The following is a 19,780-nucleotide window of genomic DNA, read 5'->3' on the forward strand; positions in this document are numbered from 1 at the left end:
AGGCTGACAACCCTTTCTCATGAAAATGTTATGCTGCATTCCTTTCACTTTCCCTATGCCTTTCTTAAAGACTCTTTTGTATTTCTGGCACATAGACTCACCAACATGTAACACTTGCTCTCCCACTTTTCTTCAGTTTTTTCTCAGCTCGCCACCCTAAATGCGTGGCCCCATTTTTTGTGACATACACCTGCCCCTGTGTACATCTTCCTTTACAATTCAGCTCTGAGTTGAAATAACCCAGGGGTTCGATTTTATCTAAACGATACCCACCCGGGGCAATATCTGCCCTTTCCAAATCACTCACATTCCCAGACAACTCCTGTTCAAACACATCTCTAGACATACGAGAGATCTTGGCTCTTGAATCTGTTATCCTAGACACAGGAGCACCATTCACACACACAACAGCATACGGGTGCTTGCACTCCTCCTCACCATCCTCTCCAACAACATTGATAGTGTTCCCAGTAACTGTTTCTTCACAAGGTTGTTCATTTCCAGTGGGAGACCTTTGGTCATCTTCAGTCACGTAAAACACCTTTGTCCAAAAATTCTTGCAGTAGCTGGCAAAGTGACCTCTCCTCTTTCAATTGTCCAAACAACTTTCCTCCCCGGACTGGCTCGGGATGTCGCAAAGTACAAACTGCTGGCACATCGAAAACACAGTTTATCTTCGCTCCGCCCTTCCTTAAAACGAGGAGCTTATCTTCACCCCCTCCTTTTTATTTGTCCTTCTGAACTTTCATCTTCGGCTTACACTCTCTGATCTTTTTAACACTTCCACCTTAGACCTTTTATTCTCCGCCGTGACCACAAACGCCAGAGAGTGTTGTACTCTGCGGGCAATCTCTAATACTTCATCTAAACTCGGTTGACCTTTACGCCACAGTTCTTCTCTGACCCTGAACAGTGAGTCATTAACTGGTACTTAGTGGTCATCAAAACCAGCTCCAAACTTGCATGACAAGGCCAGATATCGCAAAGCTGTGACATACTCTTCCACAGTTTCGCCCTCTTCTTGAACGCAAACCCTAAAATTGTATCATTCCAGAATGTTACTGGTCTGAAGTGGGTATTCCATTTGCATAAGGCCAAGTCCAGCTCATTGGTCACGTCACTACTGCTGACTACATCCCCTACATCCAGAATAGTATGATATATTCTCTGCCCTTCATACCCTAAAAAATGCATGAAAAGCAACAATTTCCTTTCATTGGAAAATGAAGGTCCACATGCTGCCCTTATATAATGCAAAAACCCTTTCTTCCACTGTGTACATTTGATTTTAGGAGATCCAGGAGTCAGCATAAACATAACAGGCCCCTGGTACACCAGGCATGTCCATGATGACTGGTAACCACTTCACTCACACAACTTAACCACTGTTACCAGAAGGAAAAAAAACCTTTCATTTTCTTTTTTTGTTAACAGTAAAAGAAAATCCCAGTTCACAGTTTCTTGCCACCAGGTTGTGTGTTGCAAGCACCCAGTTCCAGTAATGTTCTAACTGGTGCCTTTCCCAGGTTTTGCCTCTCCTTTCACACACTCAGCAACTTAACGGATGAAGAGTGTTGTAGGGAACTCATGGTGGCAACAGTAAAGACAGACACAAGTGATCACAGTTCAAGGGTATATATTAACTGTATAGGAAGGTTGGAAAAACGCCTAAACTGAACCTAAATCTAAGAGCTACAACATCAAATAATAATAAGGCAGTCCTATTGGGTCTTGTCAAATATAAGGGCCTATTCTAAGAAAAACCTATTGCCAATCCTTACGCTAAATACAAAAGAGTGTGGGATAATATTCACAAGAAAAAAAGAAGTGTTCACAAATGGTAAGTCAGGATGTGGAGCCGGGGGTCTCCCTTCCCCAAGTTTCGAGCACGGGACAAGGTGGGAATCCTGAGCACAGCCCACAATCGAGCTTACCCAGCACAAACCGTTTTGCTCTCAGCTATCAGGGCCTCAGTGGTTAAGTCTCTTTTCTTGCCTCCAAGGACCTGGTGTATTCCAAAATGATAAACAAAAGTTCATTCTGCTTGTCCGCTGGGTGATAACTTTTCACCCCTGGGTCCCCCTCTTCCGGGTTCAGACCCTCACAAGTTCCTTGCAATGTGAGGACCTTCGGTGGTTAACTCTCTGGCTTTCCGGGGGCCTGATAGGTATAAAAAAAAAAAAAAGTTCCTTTCGGATTGCACTTGGGGTGATGATTCTTCACCCCTGGGTTCCCCTGTAACGGCCTCAGACCCTTCTCGAATAACGGCCTCCCTACATCACGTTCACTATGGCCCTTTTCGGTGGGTGATGTCTTTTCACCTATGGATCCTCCGCTTCCAGGCTCAGATCTCTCTAGAATGTTTGCCTCCCTCCGTCGAGTTCACTACGGCTTTTGTCAATTCAACTGCATGACACTTACGAATCTTAATGTCTTTTTATGCAGTTCACTGTGGACATCCCTCTGCCGGGTTCACTCTTGTCAACACACTGTTTATCAGGAGTTTTAGGCTTCGTCCCCTTTTCATCGGCATCCCTCCGTCGGGTTCACTCTTGCCAACTTTGCCAATCACAAATTCCTTCAACAGTACTTACGATGCAGTATTCACTTCCCTTAGCTTCACAATCATCTGCCGGTCAAAGACTTTCAACTGTACAGAGGATTTTACTAGACCCCTGAATGACCACTTTGACTCCTTTCTATTGCCATTTCCAAGGCCTTCTGGTAATGGTAGTTTCGACAATAGGGTAATCGGCCAGAGTTTCTCGAGTGAGCACCCACGTGGTGCCGAGCCTCTGCAGCTGGATTTGCCCTCTTGTATTAAGAATTCTTAGTACTTTCTTCAATTAGCCGTTTGCTACATTTGTTCAACACGGTTTGGTTTCTTATTGGCTCTCCCCACGACTCACCGGCTGTGATGAACCGCTTGGCTTTTCTTGTTTCCGGAGTCAAGGCTGGTAACACTGTGGCAAGCGTCTCTCCCCGGCTTGGTTATCAGCAGAGGAGGGCCCTGTGTACCGTTGACATCTGCTGCAACACACGCTGGTTATTGTTCGCGGTCTTACGATTCCTTCCGCTGACGTTTCACGGGCCTTGGTCGGAAAGGGCAAGGTCGCTTCTCTCCGTGTCTCCCTGTCGGTTCGCACCATTTTTCTCCTCCTCTTGAACTGTGATGCTGAGTTAGATCTCTTGTCGTGCGGTCAGCCTTGCTCATATTGTGCTCTCGTGCTCCACCTTTTATCCCTGTGGGGAAGGGAAAGGGCCGTCGAGTGTGTCTGTGATTTTGGTCAACTGCCTGACTTTGCCTGACCCTTGTGGTGGGACATGACAGGTAAACGGCTCTGGTGTGCGGCCGTCGTCTTTTGTAGTGTGCATACGTTTTTGTGTCGGAAAAGGGGGTAGAGTGCTTGAATACCCTAATGGGTAGGATGGGGAAAAGGTGTAATAAGAAGGGGCACGCCAGGTCTCACTCGTCCGTGTACCACTTCCACTCCTTGAGGACCCAGATCCAGGTGTTCCTCACTCACTGGTCCACCTTCAGGAACTGGATCAAATAGCAATGGCTGTGTCTTGGCCACCTGGATAACAGATCCCATGGGACTAGTGAGTGAGACACCCTCAGTTTTCTCAGTGTGCTCCGTTTCTCCCAAACAGTTAGCCAATCCAAATATGGCGGCGCACTCTCAGACTTCCTTCTCGGATTACATTGCCAATCTCATTACGTCTGCCCATGGATGACGGAGTTCTGCCAACCACGCTTGAAGTCAACCACAGAATATTCGCACGTGCAGTGTCCTTTCCTGTAATGCGCACAAACGCTTGCGCAGCGCAATGGACGGAAACATGCTTTTACAGGTTATCTTTCCTCTGTGTCGTAAACAAAGGACTTCACTATGTACAATAAACCAAGCCGGACTGAACATAGACAGGTTATCTTTCCTCTGTGCCGCAATAACGTAGAGCAGATTAGCCACCAGACCGTGGAACACCCGTTGCCCCTTGCTTGGTGCCCATAAACAGGAAAAAGACCTCAGCCCAGACCAAGAAGCGCAAACGACAGTGCTGAGCACAGCATGTACTGGGGGGCTGCTGGCAGTCGCCAGTAATATAAAGCCAACGCAGAGCCAAGGTACGCTGTAACAACGCTTTATTTAAGTAAATGGATGCAATCCCTCCCCAGCAAGACTAACACCTCCAGTGCAATGAGCTCAACTGATTTCCGTGGAACACCAGAGTGTGTTTGCCCACTAAAATTCCAAACAGAAGCTCCACAGCTGACCACTTATGACTGACCACTTATGACACACCTCACATTCTAACCTAAGTCCCCCAAGCCATTACAACAGTAATCTTTACGTCCATGCCTATGCTTTCCATAATAAAATAGGTTCTACGTTATTTCGTTTCATCGCCAAACCCCCCCCTTACTTAAATAATCATACCCCAAACCTCACAAACACCCCCCACCCCTGAAAAAATGTAAAAAAAAAGAATGTTGCCGATGAAAGGGTCGGCAATGAAAAGTCCCACGATGAAAAATACTTCGACGAAATGCGTGTATACCAATAAAATAACATCGTTTTGAATAAATGTTACTTGCACTAGTGTCTATCCAGTAATATGACTAATATATTTTGCCTGATTATATATTGCAGCATTTTGATTTGTTTCCTTTTTTTTAAAATAATAGTTTTTGGTATTTTTTTCCCCAAAGAGTGCTTTGTGTAACGTTACCTGCATTATTAAAACTTAAGCCTGGTGGAGTATGTGCGTGCCCCACATTAACCCTAATAAAGCCATTCTATAGCCCAACCTAAATATAAGTGCTATGCTCACTAACCATCTTGCTACTATCTATCTATGACTACTCTTCAGAGTGTGGTATTCTTATCATTATTTTTTTAATTGGGGGGCACAACCGCAATTAACTGGCAAATACAGAAACATATTTCTGATTAAACCTTTACCATGTAGCAACACAACGGTTACATAGTAAGGGAAAGGTGGGAAAAGAAGGCTGGTCCTACCTTATGCAAAGAGATGGCGGAGCACTGCCTGTCCAACTGCAGTTTCTTTGTTGGTATCTTCAGTCAGGCAGTAGTGTTTAGCAAACGTGTGCAGAGTGCTCCACGTGGCGGCTCTGCATATGTCCTTCAAGGCCACCCTGCGGGGAACGCTGTTGACGCAGCTCTCCCTCTGGTGGAGTGCGCTGAGGGTGGTTTGGGAAGAGGGTCGCCTTTCGTTAGATGGCTGTGGGCGATGCAAGAAGAGACTCAGCGCGCCAGACCTTGTTTGGAAATATGCTGGCCCTTTGTATGGCCAGAGAAGGCGATGAACAGTCTATTTGAAGAACGGAACTCTCTAGTCCTTTGCAAATAAAACTTTAAAACTCTTGCTATGTCCAGAGAATGCAATGTTCGTTCTGCTTCCGAGGAATGATTCTGGAAGAAAGTTGGTAAGACAATGCATTCTGGGAGCGTCATTTCCGATACTACCTTTGGAAGGAACTTATGGTGTGGTCTTAAAATGACACGGTCCTTATGGAACAAGGTGAAGGGAGGTTCAGAAGATAAGGCTTGTAACTCACTGATCCTCCTGGCCGAAGTAATGGCTGTTAAGAAAGCCGTTTTCCATGACAAGAACTTTATGTTGCACCTGTGGATGGGCTGGTAAGGAGGCTCCATGAGGGCTGTTAGCACAGTGTTCAAGCTCCAGGCTGAAACCGGCGTGGGCGTAGCCGGGTATGTACGTAGAAGTCCCTTAAGGAAGATCTTAACAGCCGGAAGAGAGAGCAAAGACTGCGTCTCCGGGGCTCTTGTTTATGCCGCAATGGCTGATAGGTAGACCTTGATCGAAGACAGCGAAAGACCTGCTTTGACTAAGTGCAATAAGTAAGGAAGTACTTGCTCAACCGAAGTGATGAGGATCAATAGCATATGTCTCACACCACTTGGAAAAATGAGTCCATTTCCTAGTGTAGGTGATACGTGTAGAAGGGGCCCTTGAGACCCTGATTATATCCCAGCATTCCGCAGGCAGATTGAGATTCATCAGTTTGCGCTGCTCAGGAACCCGGCCTAGAGAGACAGGCTTGCTGGATCATGATGGAGGACCTTGCGGTTCTGTTGCGTCAATAGATACTGATGCGCCTTGAGGCGAATCAGGGGCCATTGGGACAGGTGCTGTAGGGTCGAGTAACAGAGCAGACCTGCCATGTCCAATCCGGTGCAATTAGGATCATAGAACACTTCTGCTCTTTCAGCCTGTGTAATATCCTGGAAATGAGGGGAAGAGGTGGAGGCATATAGGAATTTCCCTGTCCAATCCACTGAGAAAGCGTCTCCTACTGATTGACTCTCTGGGTACCTGGAGGCGAACATTTAGCATTTCTTGTTGGCTCTGTTGGCAAAAAGATTGGGATGTGGATGGCCCCATAAGGTGAAAATCCGTTGGGCTTCCTTCTCGTCCAGCTCCCACTCGTGAGAAGACGTGTAGTCCCTGCTCAGCTTTTCCGCTAGTACATTGTCCACTCCCGGAAGATGTTCCGCCTTGATTTGGACTCCGTGATGCAGGGCCCATGCCCATAGTAGTTGAGCTTCTTGGGATAAGATTTCTGACCTCGTGCCTCCTTGCTTGTTTGTGTAGTGCATGGAGGTCGTGTTGTCTGTCTGTACAGTGAGTACCTGCCCCGCTACTTACGGACGGAAAGCTTTCAGTGCTCACAGAATGGCCCCGAGTTCCAACACGTTGATGTAGAGCTGTGACTCCTGGGGTGACCCGGAGCCTTGGTTTGTAGGTCCGCAAGATGAGCACCCCAGCCCGAAAGAGACGTGTCCGTCCTCAAAAGAAGGGTCGATGTTGGTGCCTGAAACGGCATTCCCTGTAAGAGGTTCTGTGGAGTGTTCCACCATCGAAGAGCCCTGTGCAGAGTCGTAGGAATCTGGACGATGTCCTCCCACAAACCGAGAGCTTGTTTCCATTGGTGGTCCTGTGCCTCCTGAACAGGCCTCATGCGAAGCCTGCAATTTGGCATGATGACATCATGCCCAGGAGGGAGTTGTAAGAGCGCACCAATGTTGTTTCTCTCCCTAAGAAACAAGAGGTCAAGTGGAGAATTGCTGATGCTCTTTCTGCTGTCAGTCTCACTCTGAGAATGTTGGTGTTGAGATCGCTCCCAGGAAAGAAACTGTCTTGCTGGGAACTGGACAGGACTTTGAGTTGTTTATGGCGAAACCTAACCCTCTTAAGAGATTTGTTGTCTTTGAAACTGCTAAGCGCGCTTGAAGCGGAACTCGCTCATATCAACCAGTCGTCCAGATATGGAAAGACTTCTGTTCCTGTCCTCCTGAGTTTTGCAGCCACTGGTGCTAGGCATTTTGTAAACACCCTCGGTGCTGATCTCAGACCGAACGGGAGCACTTGAAACTGAAAATGAAAATTGGCCACAGTGAACCTGAGGAATTTTCTGTGTGCTGGATGGATTGGTGCGTCGAAGTATGCGTCCTCCAAGTCTAGAGTGGCCAAGAAATCGTGCATGTTTAGCCAAGGGAGCACTCCTTGCAAAGTTATCATCTTGAATTTGATGCGCTTGATATATTTGTTTAGCGCTCTCAGGTCCAAGATGGGTCGCTATTGACCATTCTTCTTTTTGACGAGGAAGAAACGGGAGTAGAAACCCTTCCCCCTTAGAGAGTAAGGTACTGGCTCTATCGCTGCCTTGTGCAGCAGTTTCTGGATTTCGAACATGACTTGCTTTAACATATGTACCTTGCACGAAGGCGGGGGTAAGGAAGGGGGCTGGTCTACAAATTCCAAGGTGTGTCCCTCGCGCACCACCTGTAACACCCATTTGTCTGATGCTATTGACTGCCAGCGTTGGTAGAACTAGCTCAACCTTCCCCCCCATCGGGACGTGACGTTGAGGGGGAGGAGCTAGACTGTCAGTTTTGTTTGCTCTGCGACTTCCCTTGAGCAGCGCCCCGCCTTCCTTTCTGGGCGTACTTATTGGAAGATTGGTACTTGGAGTCCTGGTATGAACTACCTTGCGACTTCTGGCCATAGGAAGGGCGGTTAAAACCTCTGTACTTCGAGGGTGAACCTCAAAAAGGACAAAATGACCGGCGATCCTTGTCTTTGTCTTTTAAGGAGCTGATGGCATGTGCCGTGTCCGTTTTGATTCCTTTGAGGTGGTCATCAATCTTTTTTCCAAAGAGTTCTTGACCATCGAAGGGCATGTCCAAAATCTGCACTTGGACCTCAGGCCTGAAATTGGTAGCCTTCATCCAGGCCTGTCTTTTCAGCATCGTGCTGTGGGCCATCTGCCGAAACCTGACTCTGCCACATCGACTGAAGCATCAATCATGTGATCCAAAGTTGCTTCCCCATGGGCGATAATCGACCTCGCTTCCTCCTAAAGTTCTACAGGTAGCTGTTTGGCCAGCTTGGACATACAGAGCCAAAGTCGAATCTTGTCGTCATGGCCAGAGCGTTGCCTGCTCTGATGGTAAGCGATGCTGATGCGGACACTTGCCCATAGCCTCTAGTTTGCGACTGTCCTTGTCCGGTGGGGCTGATAGAGGTGATCTGGATTGGTCAACTTTTTCCTAGCTGCTACTGTGATAACCGAGTCCAGTTTTGTATGACCTCGAAGACAAAGAGGTGCAGACTCCGGAGCCTTGTATTTTTTCTCTGGCCTGGAAACTAGAGCCGGAGTGGATAAGGGTGTGGCCAATATCTTGGAACCGGACTCCCAAATGGTGCCGAGGAGAGGAATGGTAGTAACAGTTCTCCTACGCTTGTCCCTGTGCACATAGAGCATCGACTTTTCCTCTGATGTGACCTGTAACTGGAACAATTCTGTAGCTTTGCCGATGATAGTATGAAAAGAGACTAGATCATCCGGCAGTGAAGAGCCTCCCGGAGAATCTTTCTTTCTGGGCTTTTCGACAATATAATCGTCCAAATCACTAGTGTCTGGTTCTTGCGTGATCTCGCCTTCTTCCGGTTCAGAAAATTCTCTGAAAGGATCTTCTTGCCAGTCTGAGACCGAAACAGAGGAAGGTACAATTTTTGGATCTCTAGCTGGAGACCTTGTCCTGTGCGACGATGCCAGAGAAGGGACCCTTGTCGGTGAAGCAGAGTGTCCTACTCCTAGAACTGCGCGGTGGCTCGGGTGAACGCACCCTTTTCTGTGGCCTACTCCTGTAAGGGGAATGTCTTGGCGTTTTTGTCGAGGTGAAAACTCCTTCTGTGGAAGGTTAGACACTCTCAGTACAGCTGCCTTGCTTTTGTCATTTTGTCATCTGTTGAACTCTTCAATGATCCTTTGCATTGATAACATTAGCGCAGGAACGTAAGGATCACCAGGCATCTCTGTAGTAGGTTGCCAAGGAGGACTGTATTCCTTAGGTGTAAGACAGTGTTGTTCCTCAACAAACTCAGTGTCCTAAAATTCCTCTTGCAGGATGACGTCAGGTAGCTCTGGCATTCCTAAGGGAGATAATTGTGTTCCCTGTTGTTCAAGAGCGTCCACAAACTGAGGCGGTGCTTCTAAAGACTCAGGGAGACTGTCTTCATTGGTTGGCGTAACAGTGGAGTCAACGAGGGGCGTTTTGGGCCCTGATTCTTCTGTCGGTAACGGAACTTGCGGTGCCGTCAACAGAACCGTTGTTGAAGTTTTCGACGACGACGGCCTCGTTGACGGCAGATCCGTGGACAAAGATTTTGTGGACGGTGGCTTGCCTTTATCCGTCGATGGGTGCATGGAAGAAGATTTCGTGGACAGTAACTTATCTGTCGACGAGTGCTTCGTGGACGAATGTCTCATGGACAAGTGATGAGCTTCCTTCGACGATGATTGTTTCGTGGACGATAAAATGGCTGACGAGGACTTAGTCGTGGCCGATGGGGTTTGCGTGGTGGTCGTCGATGAGGGTGCCGTCGACAGCTTGGTGGATGACGGGTGTCTACCTTTACTGCCGCTCGTAGACGACTTCTCCGTGGATGACTGCCCCTCCACCCCCGTTTTTTTGAAAACTCCTCCTTACCTTTGGAGGTAGTTTTTGCCGTAAGAAAGCTTTATCTTATGGCTTGTACAGTCCAGGGGAGGAAGGAAAGGTATAGTTTCCAGCTTCCTCTTGCTCTTGGGAGTGGGAGAGGAGCTCCTTTCCACTGAAGAAGCCCTTCTTTTAGAAGTTTGCTTCTCAGCCAACTTGCTGGAGTGAACAGGGGCTGTCTACGCAAAATCCATTGCCAGTGGTTAAGATTAACTCTAAACCTTCCAGCCATCACCTCTTTGTTTTTGCTATGTCACCCCGAGTGGGACGGGTATGCCCAGACGTGGGTCCCGTGCCTGCTGGGCCTAGAGACCCAAGCTACTCCTCACTGATGAGCCCCAACAAGGGCGAAACATGTTTGGGGATGCTTGTGGTCTCGTGCAGAAGGGATGTGGCCTAGCAGTTCGGGCTGGACTGCCTCTTTTGGGGTGGGGCCAAGCCTGATTTGCATATGGTCTTTCCCTTCTGTAATGGCTTGGCAGGCGAAGAACGGTGGTCTGGAGGGTTGCCCAGAGCATTGCCAGTGGTTAAGATTAACTCTAAACCTTCCAGCCATCACCTCTTTGTTTTTGCTATGTCACCCCGAGTGGGACGGGTATGCCCAGACGTGGGTCCCGTGCCTGCTGGGCCTAGAGACCCAAGCTACTCCTCACTGATGAGCCCCAACAAGGGCGAAACATGTTTGGGGATGCTTGTGGTCTCGTGCAGAAGGGATGTGGCCTAGCAGTTCGGGCTGGACTGCCTCTTTTGGGGTGGGGCCAAGCCTGATTTGCATATGGTCTTTCCCTTCTGTAATGGCTTGGCAGGCGAAGAACGGTGGTCTGGAGGGTTGCCCAGAGCATTGCCAGTGGTTAAGATTAACTCTAAACCTTCCAGCCATCACCTCTTTGTTTTTGCTACGCAAAATCCTCATCAGATGAAAGTTCCTTAGCTTCCAAATGCAGGAGAAGTCTTCTATGCCTTTCTTGTAGGGTTTTAGTTGAAAAAGACTTGCAAATGTGACATTTCTGGATGTCATGAGGATCAAGACAGTATATACAATGATCATGGGGATCTTTCATGTAAACCACTTTTCTCTTGCACCTCGTGCAATCCCTGAAGAGGGAAGGCTTCTTGGTAGTCTGATGGTCAGCCATCTGAAGAGAAAGTTCACTCGACGAATTCTGGGTCAAAACAAAGTTGTTTGACACCCCAAAAACCAGTAGAGATAGCCCCTAGCCAGGGGAATGTGGTAGAGTATATACAAATATACACTACTGTGAAATTTGAAGTACATTTTAAAAAAATGTCAGAGCTTGAGGATTCCTTGTGTCAATTAGACTGCGTTGAAAAATCTGAACATGGCTGCCTGGGGCGGAGCTTAAGCCCTGCCACCTCATTGGTTGGGGTCATAAAGGACCAAAGTGAGGTGGAGGGACTACACAATAGAATGGCTCATAGGCCATAATGGACTATGTACATACATTTCTATGTAGCAATGTGTGTATATTAAAAACATTTTTAATAATTATTTTTATCACAGAGGATTCCCATCTGACGAGGGGGAATATTCAAGCATGTGAATCTATGAAAGATCCAATGCTGGAGAAATGCCTGTGTTTTTCTCTGGCCATTGCCTCGGGGCGGTGGGCCGTTTCCATGCAGTACAGCCCTTCACAGATGCCATCATCGCTTAAGTAAACTATAGCACAGTTTGAGACCTCTAAGGGGATGAGAAAGCAGTTATGCCATCTTTGATCCCAATGAGGTGTTTGTATATTATCAGCACTGCCTACTGAGGAAAACGCACACTTTCACTTGGTTGTCGATTAAGATGTTTATATTAAAGTCCACACCATTTCTTTTTATGATTTAATAATTATGAGTCTGAGTGCATCTTGACTAAGTTTACATCTACCTCTCCACAACGGATTGTGACTTCATTTTGTTAGGCTGTGTCCTCACGTAGTTTTCCTATGGCCTTTTTGTACTTTAACCTAGGTATGCATACACATGTCATGTTACTCCTTCCTACCACAACTTTCTACTTGTTACAGCTTCCATTCCCTTCCTCATGATTGTTTGATAGGTCTCTATTTCATATGCAATTATAATATCTTTGGACCTGGAGAGGGTGCTAGTGAGCCGTGTCAAGATGGCCATGGGCCCGTAAGCTCCCAGGCGACCCTATCAATCTGGTCATGATCCTGCTAATGCTGTACTCCTTACACGGCTACCAGCATGCAATCTGCTGTCTAATACCCACTGGAAGGCTGTGGGCCAATTACGGTGCTTTGGATTACATTAGCCTGCTGATCAAGGTGGTGAGGGGACGGAGGCCGGGAGCGGGGGACTGGCTATCCCGGCATTGCTGGGGACTCCTACCAGTGAGGCTCGTCGGCACTCTTCCCCACCGGCCTGCTGGTCCAGGCCTGCTCAGGACCTGGACCGCTGGTCTGGCGGTAAGTGATCAGCGGTCCAGGTCCTGAGCCAAGTCGAGCTGCAGCAGAAGAGAGAGTCCATCTGCCCGCGCACTGAGCTCTGTGGCCTCTGCGGCCTAGAGTGCTTCTCTGTGGAGCTGACTGCGGAGCTGTAACTTTTGTCTGCCTGTGCGTGGTGGAAGCCACGTGTGTCTTGGCACAGAGTGCCGGAGACACGGGGGATGCAGATTGGCAACCACATGGTGCCTGGATTCCTTGGGCTGGTCCCTCTGCACTACAGATCTCAGGATGAAGCTATGTCAGTCTCCTGACTTATATTCAGGATCTCTGCACTGGTTGTCTCCACAGACTGTTTCAACACGTAGTTCATGCTACACACCTACCTGGCTTGTAGTGATGTCTTTAAGAACTGGTGGTTCCACCAACTTTGGAAACCTTACTCTGACAAATGAGTGTGGGGCAACTGCTTCCATGCTGAGCACTGAAAGGTGCATTGGGGGATCCCAGTGTTTTGGTGGATTCCAGAGCACCCCACTACTGGGCGCTATGAGATGAGGGCTCCCTGTTCTTGGTAGCTGGTGATTGCTAGATAGCAGGCCGGGTGTAAGGCTGGTGTACCACCCTGAGACAGCTGTTGGATGAAGCTATGAGCGGCTGCGACGTGTGAGGCTTTTGTTGTTGCTAGCATATTGGAGGACTGGGGTGGCTGCTTGGCCGGACATGGACTACAGGTGAGAGGAGTGCGCCTGGCTTGCTCTGTCATGGCGTTCTGGACGGCTGCGACTTCTGGAGGAGTGAGCAGCGCCTGCCCTGGAAGTCGCCATGGTCTGTGGATTGCGGCCTAGTTGGAGACATGAGCAGAGTGGACGGCTATTTGGTCAACGTCTGAAGGGGCGGCTGGCAAGTGTTGGGAACATTCAAGTGATTTACAACTGGCGGTGCTGTGACTACCCCCTGTGCAATAGTGGTTGGTCAGTGTGACAGTTGCCACAGCTCTTGAAAATGTCTAAAATGGGGAAAACAGGGAAGCAGCTTTTTGAGACTCCCTAGAAGATCCTCCATTCAAGAGTCCCTATTCGTCCACTCCAGATTTCGACTGGGGCGTTCAACGATAGTCAAGTAATGTTCAATCAGTTGCAAGCCAGCATACAATGTTTGGATGATAAAATGGACACTTTAACATGCAGGTTCCGGCTGGAGAAACATGGAGAGAGATATGATGTAGTTGAACCTAGGACCTTGAATGCAGAAGGAACAACCTCAGGATAGTGGGAGTGCCCGAATCGGCGAGTCAGCGCTCTATGGAGACACTGGTGAAATCAATCCTGTGTGAGGTGCTTAGTGATGAGGGTTTTTCCGCAGTGTTTATTGTTGAGAGGGACTATCAGAGTCTGAATAGTCGGAGTCAGGTCCCGGGTGCGCCAGCTCTGCCGATTATTGCCCGAATGCTGAATTACCGATATCGGGTTCCGGCTCTCTGGAGAGCCAGGGAGAGGAGTCCCTTGATGTATAAAGGTGACTCCATTAAACCTTTCCCTGATTTCTCCGACAAGCTCCAGGTATCACTGAGAACCTACATCGATGTGAAAAAGAGGTTCAGAGAACTGAGCATGAAATATGCAATGCTTTTTCCTGCGAAGCTCTGTGTAGAATATGATGGCAGGGTGCTATTTTTTCAGTCTCCTGAGGAGGCTAATGCCTTCCTTGAATCGCTGCCGCGGATCCCCAGGCAAGTGTAGGAGGTTTGAGTGGGGTGGTTAAGATTTGTGGAGGTATTAATGGTGGCGTATGCAGTGCGGTTGGTGTTGGGACTACCGGGGATATGTGGGTGATTCTTCTGGGTTATGGCTATGGGGTTGCACTATAGGACATGTAACACTAGAGGCCTTACCTGCATGTCTAAAATCTGTAAGGTATTGCTCTATATGAAACGGCACCATGTGGAGCTCTATATGAAACGGCACCATGTGGAAGTAGCGTTCCTCCAGGAGCCACATCTGACCACCTCTGGGCAAGCGCAATGTGAGTATGGATAGGGTTGTCACTGTTATTTCTCAACTTTTTCCACTTATCCTCGTTGGCTGTGCACACTGATAAATTGCTCTGTAGGTTTACGCTTGACGGAAGTGGTGAAAGAACAGGAGGGTAGGGCGTTGTTGGTTACAGGGATTATATATGGTTAGCTTATAAACTTGGTTAATTACTATGGCCCTAACACTGATGTGGTGGACACTCTAGAGGGATAGATCGGCAGTTGGCCAAATGTTCTTCCAATATAGTGGTGTGGTTAGGAGATTTCAATGTAGTGTTGGAGCCGGAAGTATATAGGACAGGAGGTGTCTGTAGACTTCTGCTGAAGTCGACCTGTAAATTGAGAGATCTGTGTTGGGCCTGGGAACTGAGCGATGTTTGGAGGGTTAGGCATGAGGAAGATAGTAGGTACACGTTCACCTTGGTGGTGCATCGGTCAGCATCCAGGCTGGATTCTTTTTTGATTTTGGATATGGTGTTGGGATGGGTGACTGAGGTCACTATACTGGCTTGCATTCTGTCAGATCACGCACCAGTGGTATTGGGGCGTGATAGTCCAGGGAAGGAGTGTGGGAAGCCTGCCTGGGTGTTTAAAAACGAAAGTCTGTCTGATGCTGTATTTCAAACAAATACTATGTAGAATATTGGGAAATATTTCAGGGAAAATGTTGGGTCGGTCTCCTCATACTCAGTGTTATGGGACACCTTTAAATGTGTGGTGAGAGGGGAGTATATACCGAGAGAATCTGATATTTTGAGAACAATTAGGGAGGAGCAAAGAGATAGTGAGTTAGAAATTAGACGAATGCAAGCTGAGGCTGGCTATGGGGGAGACTTGGTGGCACAGAAAATGATTTGAGACGTGCTGAATAAGTTTCATGCTGCAGCTCAGCGGGAAGTGAAGTTTCTGAGGTGGAAATTGGCGGTATAGCAATACAGAGAAGGGCAATGTCCCGGCAGATTCTTAGCTAGGGCGGCTAAAGTGAATACACCCTGAGCACACAATACAGTGGTTAAGGATGCACATGAGGTTCCGAAATTTGCAGATAAGGATATTCTCCAGGAGTTTATTTTTTTGTTACGCATGCCTTTACTCTTCAAAGAGTCGAGCTTCGCAGCCCGACATAGATACGTTTCTTGAGCAGGTGGCACTATACTGTTTGTGATGCTGGGGCGAAGGAGTGGCTGTGCCAATCCTTCATGTTACAAGAAATCCTGCAAGTGATTGAAGCTCTTTCTTCAGGGAAGGCCCCAGCCCAGATGGCTTATGGCAGACTTTTATAAGCAGTTTGCATAGATCCTGGGTCCGCACCCGTTAGAGGTGTATCAGCAGGCCTTGCTAGATAGGAAACTGTCTGAATCTATGTGGGTAGCGGTGGTCACTGTATTGTTGAAGCCTGGGAAAACCACAGATGAGTGCTCTTCTTATCATCAGATTTCTCTCATTAAGCTAGATAATAAGATCTTGGCTGAGCTTCTGGTCGTGCTTTTAGCACCCCTGATGAATAAGTCGGATCAGTCCGGCTTTATTCCAGGGCACTCTACCTCTTATGGGTTGCGGCATATCTTTGGATTGATGTCCGCACTGAGTCCGAATTAACCTATTGTGGCCGCGTTGTTGGATGCTGAGAAGGCATTTGATTCGGTGGAATGGCCCTTTTTGTTTGCAGTATTAAGAAGGATGGGAGTGGGGGAGAGATTTAAATGATCCTAGCATGTTTTATGTGTATCTTTTAGAATGTGGCACCGGCACTGCCTCGGTCTTACTTTAGATATGTGTAATCCGTGTGTCTCAGATCATATGGGGGTAAACAACCCTGCATGCGGTGGGGTAAACTGATTGCTCCGCTAGATCGAGGAGGATTGGCACTACCTGACTTTGAGGCATACTATGATGCAGCCCAGGCAGCATTTCTGGCATTTAGGTTCTTTTTTTTTTTAAATTTCTTTATTAGCATTTGTAAACAAAAGAACAAACAGTCAGCACAGTGTGCCTACAACCCCTGATCCCCCTCCACCCCCTCCGGTACATCCCCTCCATCTCCAAGTTAAACCAATGTTCATGCATCCCGGCATGTTAATATTTTTGGGATTAGAGTCGCACCTAGTCATATCTTCGGGTGGTGGCCATAGCATGGTTGCCCCGCCACTGCTCTGATCTCACATCTGCATCTTTACATCGTTCTCGTACAATTTAACAATCAACTTCCGATTTGGGTGGTACTTCCTCCTTGTCTGCAGAATGTTGGATCAAAAAGTGCATATATGCATCCCAACTGGTACCAATCCTGCCTTGATGATGATACAGGGAACCCCAACCATTTTCCATATCAAAACAGTACATTATGTTCAGCTTCCATTGTGAGAGTGTTGGACTCCATTTTCCCCCCGACCGCATTGCCACCTGCCATTTGGCTAGTATGAATAGTAGCCTAACCAGCTTTCTCAGGTGCTTGGGGACCTCTTTAGTGTATCCTAGCAATCCTATTAAGGGGTCTGTGCTCATCGTTTTCCCTGTGACGCCGTTCACCGTGTCTAATACCTCCTCCCAGTACTGTTGTATAATCGGGCAATTCCATGATACATGGAGGAAGTCTGCATGCTCGGCGTTGCACGTTGTACATCTCCCTGTTGCGTCTGGGAAATATTATTTTAGATTGGCTGGTGTGTGGTAAAACTTGTGTATGTATTTTAAATGGATTAGTTCATATCTTGCGGTAATGGCACCCTTTCTGATCCTTGTGCAGCAATATGTCCACACGTCTTTCGGGATTTCCCTCCCCAATGTTCTCTCCCATCTCTCCTTTGGTGAAGTGCGGTCCTCGCTCCCCGTGTGCATGTACATAGCATATCATCCGGCTGGCTGTCACACTGCCACTGACCCTGCCTTATAACAATTTGTCCAGTATCGGAGAAATCTGGGGTTGCTCTGGGAGTGTAGTGAATAGCTTCAATTCCTCAAGAGTTACAAACTCTTCTTCTGGGAAGAGGTCTCCCAAGACGGATAGCCCTAGCCTGCTCATCAAGGCCACTAACCCAAATTTTGCAGTTATCAGAATCCCGGATATATGCACCATGGGTAGTTTTGGGTGAGTATAGTACCTCCCCCCTTTTTTCCCGTTCTAGGCATGTCCTTGCCTTACAGGTCACTTCTACAAAATTTTGTGTCGAGTGTGCTCTGTTCGGTGTGGTTAGAATGACTGACCTTAGAAGGTATGGGGCCGCTACAGCTCTTTCTACTTCCAAGTGTCTCCTGTCTTCTGGTGTGTCATACCAGTGTTTAAGATACCCTGCTTGAGCCACGTTAAAGTATATTTCAAGGTCGGGTAGCGCTAACCCCCTTTCGGGAACCAGCGCTGCTAATTTGTCCCATGATATTCTGGCAGGTTTCCCCGCTAACAGATACTACGAGATTGCCGATTTCACTGTGTGAATGTAATCCCCAGGTACTCCTATTGGAGCGTTCAGGACTACATAAAGAAACCTAGGGAGTATTGTCATTTTAATAAGGGATACACAGCCATACAGATTAAGGGGGAGATTTTTCCAACGCGTCATTGCCGCCCGGGCTTGATCCAGGACGCTCAAGTAGTTACTATGGTACACTACGGTTCCATCCCTGGCCACATTGAGTAGCGTGTCTGAATCATGTGCCACTGAAATCCCCAGTTATCTTGATATTGTTCCACTGTCTCCGTCAGTGGGAAAAAGCACCGACTTGGAGGCATTCACTTTTAGGCCGGACACTTCCCCAAAATTCTGAACATTACGCATTATTGGGTCTAGATTGATTTTAGGGTCTTTGACAAACAGCACCATGTCATCCGCATATAGCGAAATGACAATCCTGTGGTTATGTAGCTTCACCCCACGATGTATATGTAGTTCTCATATCCGCTCGGCGAATGGTTTGATCGCCAGAGCGAAGGGCAGAGGTGAGAGTGGGCACACCTGCCGGATTCCTCTCCTAGGGTCATTAGAGGCGTAATCTGACATTTTACCCTCAACCTGGCGACTGGCTGCGTGTACAACAATTTGACCATGGCGATATAGGGATCACCTAGTCCCATTCATTTTAATACTGCAAATAGAAACGGCCATTCGACCAAGTCGAACGTTTTAGTGGCATCTAGTAAACCCGCCACAATCGAGTCCTCGGGTGGCACTGGCGCCATCATCACAAATATTTTCCGGAGACCGAACGAAGTGGATCGTCCCGGGATAAAGCCTGCCTGATCTGCCCGTACCATCGTTGGCATCAGAGGTGACAGTTGTGATGCTAGGATCTTTGCCAGAATTTTATTGTCTACATTAATTAGTGAGATTGGGTGGTAGGAGGCGCAATCATTACTGGGTTTATCTTGTTTTAGCAGCACCACCACCACCACCGCATCCCTCTGTGTGTCAGGCAGGGACCCACTCTCTAAACTCTGCCGATACTCGTCCAATAGGTGGGGGCCTAGTTTTTCAACGTAATGTTTATAGAATCCTGCCGTGAACCCATCTGGCCCTGGAGACTTCCCGTTCGGCAGAGATTTGATGGCCTTCATTACTTCCGGCAGCATCAGGGGATGGTGCAGCAGTTCCCTCTGGTCCTCAAAGTACCAATGCAGGGCTACTTGTTCCAGATATTCCTCTATGTCCGCCTGCGTGGCCAGTATCTGAGTATAGATGACTATAAAAATTGAAGAACTGCCGTACTATTTCGGCATATTCAAATCAATCTTTCCCCTGTTCATCTGCTATGGCCAGGATTATGCCCCTTGACCCATCCATCTTGGTTGCCCAGGCTAATGCCGGCTGGGTTTATGCCCTTCCCCATATTGGCACACTTTAGTCTGGTTATTCATATAGTTCACTTACCAGAGTGCTAGTTCCTGGAATTCTTGCAACTGGGACCGTATCTCAGCTTGTTCACGATTCGCAGGGTTCGGGGATGCTGCCTGCAGCATACGTATGTTGTTCTCTTTAAGCCCTACTTCACGTCTAATATGTCTAAGAATCCCCAATTCTTTGGAAATGCATCCCCCTGTAGGCCCACTCCCCGGCTTATACGTCCAAAAAACCAAAAGGAATAAGGCACACCCCAGCGGGGAATGAGACCAAGAGAATAGGCTGCAAGAATTAAGTCGTTTATATGAATTTGGCATCCAGAGAACTCTGCTGCCTGAGAGCAATCTGGCAAACATTACAAATTTGGCAGCTTAAAAAGGTAAAAAGCGTCACAATTGACATCATGCTATAGGGGACTACATGGACATAGGATTGGATAAA

Source organism: Ambystoma mexicanum, chromosome 2p (assembly GCF_040938575.1).
Source record: "Ambystoma mexicanum isolate Mex_15411 chromosome 2p, UKY_AmexF1_1, whole genome shotgun sequence".
Lineage (NCBI taxonomy): Eukaryota > Metazoa > Chordata > Amphibia > Caudata > Ambystomatidae > Ambystoma > Ambystoma mexicanum.